The 11927-nt window shown below is 37.4% G+C and overlaps 1 long non-coding RNA gene across 1 annotated transcript; it reads left to right on the forward strand.

Moving 5' to 3' along the window:
* Positions 1-3010: 3010 nt before the first annotated feature.
* On the forward strand, positions 3011-4221 carry LOC113167642. Its single transcript, XR_003299300.1, has 3 exons — positions 3011-3089; positions 3192-3325; positions 3543-4221. It is a non-coding gene; the product is annotated as an uncharacterized LOC113167642 (long non-coding RNA).
* The last annotated feature ends 7706 nt before the right edge of the window (positions 4222-11927 follow it).

Here is an 11927-nt window from a genome sequence, read left to right on the forward strand (position 1 = left end):
CTGAAGGTATGCGACTACCTAGGGGGCCCATGTAGAGCAACATGTCAGACAGGCAGCAGGGGGGTGAAAGGAAGGGGGAGGAGAGAGGAGGATAAGGGGAGGGGGAATCCCACGCTGGATTCCTGGAAGCTGGGTGAACTGCAGACTCATGACTGCCTACTTTCACACAAGGTCAAGGGTTTTAAGGATGTGACTCACTCACAAGTCTGGCTGACTCTTAAGAGAATTTCTTAAATTAAGGAATAATGTTTTTTACATGCTTTCTATTTACGTGTTAAGTAAACCCTACACATCATATGTAGACAGTTAGATATGCTGATTTCCAGTCTGCTAACTTCTTTGTACTAATAAGAAGGGACAGAAAGCCTGTTCAATCAGAAACACCTCAACTTCAGTGCAACTTTGGATCAACACATTTCACCAAAATTAGTATTTCTGACATTCAGAGAGAAATGTAAAAATCCTGTTTGGGTTTGGGGTAGGGTTTGGTAACCTAGGTCAAACTTTAGGCTAAGCACTTGTAATGTAAAGTGCTATTAAAATTAAAGTAATGCTAGTAAGTAGAACACTGAACAAACTCAACTGCATCTGGTTTTAGTCAGGTTGGGACAGGAAATGCACTCGATTGAGTCGTGTTCAGCCACCACACTCAGAGAAGAGAGACAATGCGGCCTGATCCATCCTCCAACACAGCCGTCATTCTTACTTAGCACCATGTTTGAGGACCTCAGGGATAATTACAGTCCAGCTTTGTAGTGGCACTAAAAGCTTTCTTGGTGCAACAGTGAGTCACTCTAAACCCACACACACAAAGGTTGTGATTCTTGGCTGAAGAGAGGGGCTGATCCCAAGTGTCTTTAGAAATTCCCAACAACTGCTCTTTGAATTCCTGGGAATTTCAAGATAAAGTTACTTTCATTTTCACCAGAAGTATTTTGTCCAAGTACGGAGCTCTTAATGAGTTTAACAGTCAGGACCTTTGACTTTAAATTACCTCACTTTTTTCTTTCTCTTTCTTTTCCAACGTTTGAGACATAACTGATTATACTTCATTTCCTCCAATGTGAGAATGTGTTGCATTTCTGTTCAGTAAATTAAACCAAATGTGTTGCTGGACACAACAACACATTTGAATATGTCACGTTGAGTTAGGACATAATTCACTATTTTGACAAAATAAAGCACAGATTACTTAATAATGGAAATCCTCATACTGGAAGTCACAGCACTACTAGCTTTATTATAGAGTCCATGTTGGTGTATGTCTAAACACGATAGGCCACTATTCATCTAGTGCATTGCCTCAACATATAACAACTATTTGGCAAGCTCTTTAGACTAAACAGTGATCAAATGCCATATGGCCTTCAGGGACACACTCATCAGGATGAATCTCAGAAATGACAGCATGAGTATAGATCAGCAACAGGGTTGTGACTCAAGATGAAGAAGAACAAGTTCCTCCATTAGTCATAAGCATATAGTCAAATCACAAAAAGCTACTTTTAAACCAGAAGAAACTGTCTACTGAAATCTTCCTGCACAAATAATGCTACCAGCCAATCTGTTTCTGTTCGAACCTGTTCCTCAGATTGTTACTCGTGATTTTTCAACCTTTCATTTTTCCATTGAAAACCATCTTCAGCAGCAGGCAGAGGTGACAAATGAATAAATACCAGGTGTGCCAGCTGCTTGAATAACTAAAAATAAGTGACCTTTACTTGTAATGGAGTATTTTGACACTGTTGTATTAGTACTTCCACTTAAGTAAAGAATCTGAATACTTGTTGAACTACTGTCACAAACTCATGTGCTTGTAGATGAAATGCCTGTTTGTTGTAAGCAGCCACAGCCTAGATATGGCTCAAGTTCAGATTTTATACATAAAAATTAGTAGTATAGTATATTAGTAATATTCTCTATGCTGATGAACTGTCGTACCATGTCGTGATCTGGAATTAAAAGTCAGGATATCTCAATTTCTGCTGCTTTGATTGATTCCTATTTTAAAGGACCTCTATTATGCAAAATCCACTTTTTGGACATTTACAGTTATATGACTCTAGAGTATGTTAGATGTGTACTTCCTCCTTTTTCACATTTTGCTGTTAGTCATCTCCCAGAAGGTCCGTTCAGAATCATTCATCTTTCTGACCTCAAGAAGAATTCTTGTGAATAATAGTGAATTATCATCTTATGCTAACTGCATGACAGTGCTGGGTGTCTAAATACCACGACGCATTGTACATAAGTCGCTGTGTGTCTTATAACAACAAACAAAAGAACTCCTGCGACTGGTGTTTTATTTTATGTATGTAGGTAGTTACAGGTAGGTTGTGTGTATGTAAAGTAACAACACACAGAATATGTGTTTTTCCTTCAAAACTTGAAACTGTCCTGACGGGTTTATTTGTTGCTGGTATGTAGTGAGTTACACAAACACGGTGGTTGTGTCTCTTCCAAACATCAGGTCTGTTGTTTGTATTTCGCAGCTACGTAGGCTCGTAGATTTGGGTTATGGCGAGCGAGATTCAACCAGGACCTGGTCACCTGGACCTTGTGGAGGGAGATCCAGACTGAGTTGGCACAAACAGTGTCATTACTAATACACCTCACTTTCTTCTCCTTTTCAATTTGACATGTTGGACAAGATGCTGACAAAAGGATCCTGAAGGACGTTGAGCCTTCTGGAGCTGGAAGAACACACCTGAGCCATTATTAGATTGGGACACACAATAAATACTTGACAATATCTATAAAATGTCAAATTTTCTGTGGTAGTTTTACTCCAATAATAGTAGATTATGTAAAAGAATGTAAAGCAGTTTGGTAAAACATGTTTTAATTATCATTAAGACTGTTTCTGCTGTGTTACTTTTAGCTGTAAATGTCCTCAGTCAGCAAACAGTCCAGATCAGCTGCCTCTGGTGACCTATGGTGAATTAGATCTAGTATAATACATGAATAGAGCCAGGTAATGTTCAATTATGAAGTTGGCAAAATAAAAAAAATGTTGGACAAGATGCTGACAAAAGGATCCTGAAGGATGTTGAGCCCCCACCAACATTTTGCTCACAACAAATGTGCAGGTACTTTTACCTTATCTTTACTTTTGCTTTTATCTTGAGAAAATTGTCTTTGGTTTGCTGGTAATAACATTTTTGATTTGTTTTATCTTTACTGTATTGAAGACTCCATGGTCCACCCTGTATTACAATGACGATGTTCACTTTTTACATCTAAAAACATCAGCTGGAGAGCCTCTCTTCAAAGACCAGCAAGGAACAATGCAGAGCCAAACCAACGAGGACGGAGCTGTCATTCTGTAAGTTTTATATTCCTTAATATTTTTTTTAAATCAACAACACCTTTGTAATTTACATGTGGCGTTTACTGTAGTTCTTGTGACACATTCAGAACAACTGAAATAAAATAAATATAAATTAGTCAATAAAATATGTAATTATTATTGTCCTTATTAAGTGAAGCACACAGAAAATCAAAAATACCAACCACTTATTTGTGTGTGTCTCATATTACAGAGGGTGTGTGCATTATGGATCATTGAGAACGTTTTTGTGGACCTGTCAGCAGAGGACGTGTGTGCACAGCGTGAGCAACCAGACGAGTATGAGGTCATCGCCACCTGAGTGTCCTGGTGCAGTGGGGTGGTCCTGCATGCTGTGAATCCATGAACCACGCCGACTGAAATAACAGCTTACTTCCTACATCCAGGGAGGCACCAGCACCACATGACTCAAAACATGGGAAAGTTGAGAAAGAAAAATGTAAAAATACTATTAAATACATTTTTATTTTAGGTCATGTAAAGATGTGTAAAGGTGTGTCACCAACTCTTATAGTCTCCAGCTCTTTACTATTATCGGTTCAGAGCATACTTCAGTTCTATATTTCATATCATAGCAATTAGTGATATGTCTAGAGTTTTCAAGCCCTCGAGGACTGCCTGCCCTGCTAGTTTACCTACTATCTCTTCCCTTCCCACAGCTGATTACCTGGATCAGGCATGTTCAGTCATTCAAAAGCTGGAAGAACACACCTGAGCCATTATTAGATTGGGACACACAATGTGTGGTGTTGTCAATAAATACTTGATAATATCTATAAAATGTCAAATTTTCTGTGGTAGTTTTACTCCAATAATAGTAGATTATGTAAAAGAATGTAAAGCAGTTTGGTAAAACATGTTTTAATTATCATTAAGACTGTTTCTGCTGTTTTACTTTTAGCTGTAAATGTCCTCAGTCAGCAAACAGTCCAGATCAGCTGCCTCTGGTGACCGATGGTGAATTAGATCTAGTATAATACATGAATAGAGCCAGGTAATGTTCAATTATGAAGTTGGCAAAATAAAAAAAATACACCTGACGTTATATTCTGTAGACACTCTTGTACAATTGTATTAAAAAATGAGTGAGTTTTTCTCCCAGTGCCAATCATCTGAAACATAGACTACAAAGGTACTTCTGGATGCTGTGCAAGTGTAGTCCACAGCAACAGGAAGTGCCTGCTTGAGGATAGTTTTGACACACAAGGTTTTACAATGAATTAAAACACTGCTTCACTTTTGTTCCTGCTGTTCATCTATAAAGTGTGTCGTGTGAGCTGAAAGTGTTCAGACAGTTGTGTGACTATTCATTGGTATAAGGATGGTGTAAAGCTCAAAGTTGAAAATCATGTCATGTCATTTCCACACACAAATGCAAACAATGTTTGGTTCTGCTTTTCTTTGTCTTACTTTACTGTAAATTAAGAAATATATATTTTTTTTTTATGTTGGTGACATTTGTAGATGACTTCCACCCTGAGTCAGGTTTGCTGAAGGTTTCTTCCATTAAAGGGAACTTTTCCTCTCCACTGTAACTTTGTGCTATATGAATGCATTATTGTTTTTTTCTCTCTGTAAGTTTGTACAGTCTCGATCTTATTATCTGATGTGCCTTGAGATGATTTTGTTGTGATTTGGCGGTACATAAATAAAACTGAATTGATTGTGATTGACATTTTCCACTTGCATCTAGCTGGGGATTGACTGCATGTCATACCCCCTCTGTCTCTGTGCTGAGAGGCTACTAAATAAAAGCTAAAATGCTAAAAATAAAAACATATCCATATTTCAGTGGTGAAACAACCAACAGCAGTGTCCCTACGGACTGACAGGAGACTAAAAACTTAGTCCTAGCTCAAATTTCCAACACAGAGAATTTGCTTCTTATATATAACCTTAACACTAATGTTCATTTTAAGGCTAAGTTAGTATTGCACCATCATGTATAACACCTGTAATGTTTAGGTCATGTGATATATTTACTCAAAATCTGTACTAAAATGTTCAGCTACAAATCGTGCAGAGGACACACTTGTTTTATATTCAGTCATAGTATTAATGCTTTGTGAGTTCAGAGAGAACCTGAACTGGGAGCTGGTTCCACAGGAGAGGGGCTTGGTAGCTAAAGGCTCTGCCTCCCATTCTACATTTGGAAACTCTAGGAACCACAAGTAAACCTGCAGTCTGAGAACGTAGAGTTCTGCTTGGAAGATATGGAACTATGAGTTCTTTAAGATAAAATGGAGACTGATTATTAAGGGATTTATAAGTGAGGAGAAGAATTTTAAATTCAATTCTGGATTTTACAGAGAGCCAATGGAGAAAAGCTAACGTAGGAGAAATATGATCTCTCTTGCTAATTCCAGTCAGAACTCTGGCTGCAGCATTTTGGATTAAGTGGAGGCTAATGGTCATAAATATGTTAATAAATAAATCAGTTTCTATGGAAAAAACTAATTATAAAATATAGCATTTATTTGGTCTTTTTTTCAATTTTGTTATAATTACTATGAAAACCACAACTTTGGTGGGGTACTGTCGATATTTATATATATTTATGTGCAGGCAATATAACTTCTACTATAGGTGTTGGATTAATTTACAAGTACCCCTATGCATTAAAGAAGTGTGCCATCTGTGGGATACGTAGCAGCACATTTCATGACATTCTAAACCTATTGGTCACATGACATGGAAGGTAATAAGATATTAAGTAATATTTTCATTAAAGAAATATTATTAATCAATATGCAAAGCATTAACTGTAAAATAGTTTGCCCTCAGCAGAATGATAATTTGCAGACAGTCCCTAACTCTGTACAACCATGTACTGAGTAGGTGCAGTTCTTTTGCCCGACTAACAAACACCACAAGCACATCGGCGAATCTGTTTTCCAGAGACGTTTCAGCCAAATGCCTGTTAAATATCCAACTTTAAAACAATTTCCCCACGGTCTGAAACCAAACATCCAACAGCAGCAAGCTGAGGTCCAGCCAGCTGTACATCACCTTAAAAGGCAACGTTGAGGTGCTGTCAGGTGTATGCATGTCTCCACCCTGATGAGTCCTGTTGAGACGTGTTTCTCTTGAGAACATTGCTACATGTACACTCTGTATTTCACGCTGACTCCCACTCACCTGTACAGACACAGGTGCTTTTTCAGACACTCGGTCACGGGAACACTCACCTAACGGGATGCGCAGGGATACATTCATCGACATTCTGTACTGTAGCCAAATCACCTTTCTATTACAGTTGACCTATAACCTTCCACATTAATGGTTGTCGCATCAATACACGTTTTAGCTTTAGCTTTAGTTTTATTTAGAGCAAAAAGAAAAAGTAATCCATAGAACAAACTACCAATCGTGCACAATCCAGGGCTGTGGAGTCATGCGTGTACTTACAATATTCAGTATTGTAAGGATTCTTACATTTGTTTTATTCACAATTTTCAGAATGGCCTTACAGGCTACTGCTGGAGTTCCCAAATACGATTCTAGAGTGGGCTGACTTAAATTTACCATGGATGACAAGCATCCCACTGACCACAAGATAAACACCTTTATAAACTGCCTACAACTGTCTGCACACTAGTTCCCGTTTTAGCTCATGCAAGGATGGAAGTGCCTAAAAACAGATCGACCAACTGACTATCACCTGACCTATGTGATTAAATTAAGGTACAGTATTTTTATGTAGTATTGTGGTGTAAGAAGTATTGAGATACTTCTTTTAAGTTGAAGTACTAACAAATGAATATAAAAATACTACACATCCAAATACAATACAAAATAAAACAAATTAATGTTCATATTTAGTTTTTTATCAAATATTAGCTGTTTTTTAAAGGACATATCTAAAGATTTGGATGTAGCTGCTATTCAAGATTCAAAAAACTTTTTTAATCCCAGAAGGAAACTGTTTTGCCTCATTACGGTTGTTCTCAACACAGACAGAAAGAAAGGGAACCACAACCAGAATCCGCACCAACATAAATACAGAATAACATCAATAGAGAGAACTTCATATACAGAATATGTGAGATGAATGAAAATGGGTCAATAATTATAGTCTGGAGTGGAATGACAAAGAATATATGACAGAAATAAAAGACTACGTGACTAGCATGGGCTACATCATAGATACAGAACACTATATGTGCAGAAGTGTGTTTAGCTTTTTTTAGCACACTACACTGGTAGATTTGCATGGTCACTTAGTAAGTTTTTAGTGATTAGGCTCATTTAACAATCAGTGTCTCACAGTACTGTATTTTTGAATGTGCTTGGTATGTGGAAAATGTGAGAATAATTTAGTCCAGCAGAGGGCATCCTGCAATCCTGCAATGATCCTATAGTGTCACTAGATGGTGGACAACCACATCTATCTATCTATCTATCTATCTATCTATCTATCTATCTATCTATCTATCTATCTATCTATCTATCTCTCTCTCTCTCTCTATCTATGGCTATTCCCACTTCTGATGATGATGCCCTGTGTGCTATGTGTTATTCCAGTGCTATTCCACATACCTGGCAACCCACCCGCTTAAGTATGTTCCACTCAGTACTATATTTAGTGTGTTTGGTCACTTAGGTAACATTTACACAGAAGCACGTGTAGGACCATGCAGGAACATTTTCAGAAGTATTAACAAGTAAAGCATCATTTCAGAAGCCCAGGAGACTTTTAGTGATTTACTTATGTCTTCTTAACAATGTTTACATTTCTGTTTCACTGCAATTCTTAAGACACAAAGAGACACAGAAAAGACAGTGAAAGATTACAGAGATGTTATCTCAAATCCATGCATCTATATAATAAACACAATAAACATCCAGAAATTCCACATCCTGGTACTGTGATACCACCTCATTGTCACTCAAAATCACACCCTGTACTCTGCACTGCAGTATATTTCTGACATTGAATGTCAGTCAATGTGCAACCATGAAATTTCACTGCACATTAGACAATTACACAACTTTACCTAAAATGTAATAGCTATGTTTATCTATTTGCCTTGTGCATTGCATTGTGGGATCATGTGTATGCACTAACAGCACACTTAAATGAACTATATTTCATATGCACACTCTTAATTTGCCAGACTGAGCACAGGCCAGGCATCAATATTAAAATAAAGTCTATTGTGGCTGATACCTGACAACAAACTATACACAAATGTGAAATGTTTGCAGTGCCTGTACAGTCTTCAGCATATTTTGTCCACCAGAGAGCACCGCTATGTTTATTTTACAACTGTAAAATGCTCCACTCAGCATAATTTTTCCCTTAAAAGCCACATTTAAAGCATTCTTTTATCCTATATCCTATATGAAAGTATAAGTTATCATTCTTCTTCATTACATTACTTCTTAAATTCTTCTTATTACATTTCAAGACTGTTCAAGACTATATACCTCAAATAGAGACAACTACTGGAGTGATGTAATGTAGAGTAGATTATTAGATTGTAGATATATAGACAAAATCTTGCAACCAAAAACCAAAATTCCTACCCTTTTGAAATTTGTATTGTTTATAATTGCTACAGATTAATATTTTTGAGTCAGTAACTGTGTATGTGAGTTTTAATGTAACTTACCCATCTCTGACTACAGCATGTACACTTTGTACACTGGTATACATTACATGGTCCTTGCACAGGAGTACATGCATGAATGGTTCACTGGGCCTCATGGGCGCAGGATCAGGGGCCCAAGGGGTGAGAGGGCTTCCAAGCCTGACACGCTGTTAAAGTAAACTGGAATGTTTTTTCTTTTCCTTTTTTTGTTGGAAAAGAATTACAGCGGAGATATGCAAAGCAGCTATAAAGATATGCAAACCAAATAAAGCAGTTGCAAATGGCTGTGCCCTTTGTTGTGTGCCTCTTTCAGTCTGCCTCTATGTATGAATGGTGAAGTTCTTGCATGTCCTTACATAAAGATCCATGTGTCATATTCCATCTCTAAGCACATGAGCACATCTGTATTTACTATAGGATTTTCCAGTGCACATATAGTAGAGGACATTGACATCAAAGGGGCAGGGCACCAAATCACACACAAACATGTTTGCACTCAAAAAAAAAAAAAAAAAAGCCAGAAAAAAAGGAAAAGCAGAGTAAGTGAGAGTTTTTCTCATGATGACCTAGTTTGGGAGAGCATGATGTCACCGCTCCTCCTCTGGTGTGATTGGACAAAGACCACACTGAGATGATTTGGACTTGTGGATCTCCTATTTCAGGAAGCAGGAGACATGCTTGGCAAATAGCGATAAAGTGGAGCATAAAATGGAAAGATGGGCTGCAAACCACTGCAGATTGATTACTTTTCCCATTTTGTGAATAACTGGGGCCTGATGTGCACAAAGTGTCCTTGGCAGAGTTTGTTATTCATCTGGTTTGGATCAGAGTTTATTTGTGTTTCACAACACTGTCTACATTTTGCTTCTTGAGTGTTTATCTCACTTTTTTAAACACTCATTGTGCTTCTGCTGATGGTCTTTGTTGTTGTAATCATCATGCCATATAATAAATGAGGCAGGTATGTGGCTGGAGTTCTACCATGCTTTAACAGTGAGACCAACTCACTATAACCTTCAGCAGAAAACATGTGATCAACCCGTGCTCAGGATCAAACACATTATTACCACTGTAATCACTGTGCTCTATGTTCAAGTCTATGTGGCACCATTCCAGATAAATGCCATGTGTCAAACAGCCAATGAGTTCTGAGCTGAGGCCCAGCAGAGGCCAGAGACCCTCGTTATCTCCACCACTCAGCTATTTTTGCCATCCACACTCCCCTTCTTTTTCTTGTGGACATTCATGTCTCTTTCTGTAGATAAAGGTCAAATTCTTCATCTAAAGATACTAAATTACTCCAAGTCATTCAGCATCTTGACAGTTTAATCCTAAATTGGTTAATCGTTAACTGTAATTGAATAAATATGTAGTGAGCAGGCCACATTTCCAGTTTTAAGTGGACAATGATAAAACTCAGCACTAAGGGAAATTTTATTCTGTAGGTATTGTGTTTTGAAACTGTAGTTTATTTCCTTGTTCGGTGCAGTGATGACACTGTGGTTTCACGGCTGAATGAGTAAAGCCGCAAAAGACCTTGTGGAGATTTGTGGCCAAGCATTTTTTTTACACAGTGCAATCTCTCTGACTCTCTCTCCTTCTCTGACTTTCTTTGTGTGCTTCTCTTAAAGCCTTTTTCCCAGTAGACTTAGTGACTTGTCATAACAGGAAAAGCAGTGAGAGACCACACACTAGCAAATAGAATTAATAATTAGAATGAAATTACTTTGTTAATTACCTTATTTGTGGGCCTATTAAAATAAATGCCAAAAAAATTAACTTATTCATGCTTTTCTCATCCATGTGTTTTATGCAGAAAGCATGAATTGATGCTAATAGGTACGGCGTGGTGTGCCCGATGGATTCATTCAGGGGCCCCTATATTGTATTTTTGTTTAATAGGCTAAATGACATGTTTTCTCATAATGTTTGCAAATGGTCTGTACGAATGTAAAATGTCTGTCATTTATTGAATAAATATACAAACTGTATTATATATGTATTAAGTATTAAACAATCTGACATCAATATTGTTAGTGGCAAATACAGACATTGCCAATGCTCCTGAAAGATCTCACTTAAAGATTTAGTATCTAATATGGTAGAGTACAGTACAGTAAGTAACTTTTTTTTTCTAACCAATCAGAGCAATTTCTGCTTGATTAGTACATTTTACAGCTTTTCATCTCTCGTTATTTCCTAGCAGTCGTCTCTCGACTTCTGAAGGGCTGTGGAGCACAGCAGAGTGTATGAATGAATGAATCAACAAGAACTTAAGCTGGAAAGAACACATTGCTTATATAAACAAAAGTAAAAGCTAAAGCGTTCATGCCTTTTATTATTCTTATATCCATTTTCATATTGCCACATATGAAAGTCTGGGCAATTATTTAAACTTAGCCCTCTGCAGGAACCTGGGCTTCTTACAACATACCAAATTATTAATGGTTTGTATCTATATATACTGTACATACATGGGATACAACTCAAGTTCTTTTTTTAAAAACAAATTCCCTGATTCACTCTTACTCAACAAGACTAATCTAATCTAATCCTGTTTGTGAGCTTTACAAATCACTGGGCTGTGTTTTGGCGTCTAATTAGCTTTACACAAATAAATCCGTCACTCCAGCTCAACTTCTTGGATCGTATTTGATTCCCTCACTGGTACAAAAAATAAAACCTCTGACCAATGTAGCACTTCTTTTAATGTTAGGCAAATGTATGTAAATAGAATCTAACACGCAATGGCATCCCCAAGGGGGGGCCATGACCATCCCTGGAATAATGCTGGCCACCCCACTAGCCCCCCCACCCAGAGAAGCTTCCCTCTCTTTTAATAAATCATATTCATTTCATACAATTCATAAATTAATCTCCAATCAAGACATTTTGCATGATGCAAAAAAATCATGAGTAAAATAAATATACAGCCCAGGTTTATTCACAGTTTAAATTGCAGTAACACACAGACATGTTGCCTG

The sequence above is a fragment of the Anabas testudineus genome, chromosome 7 (assembly GCF_900324465.2).
Source record: "Anabas testudineus chromosome 7, fAnaTes1.2, whole genome shotgun sequence".
In the NCBI taxonomy this organism is placed as follows: Eukaryota; Metazoa; Chordata; class Actinopteri; order Anabantiformes; family Anabantidae; genus Anabas; species Anabas testudineus.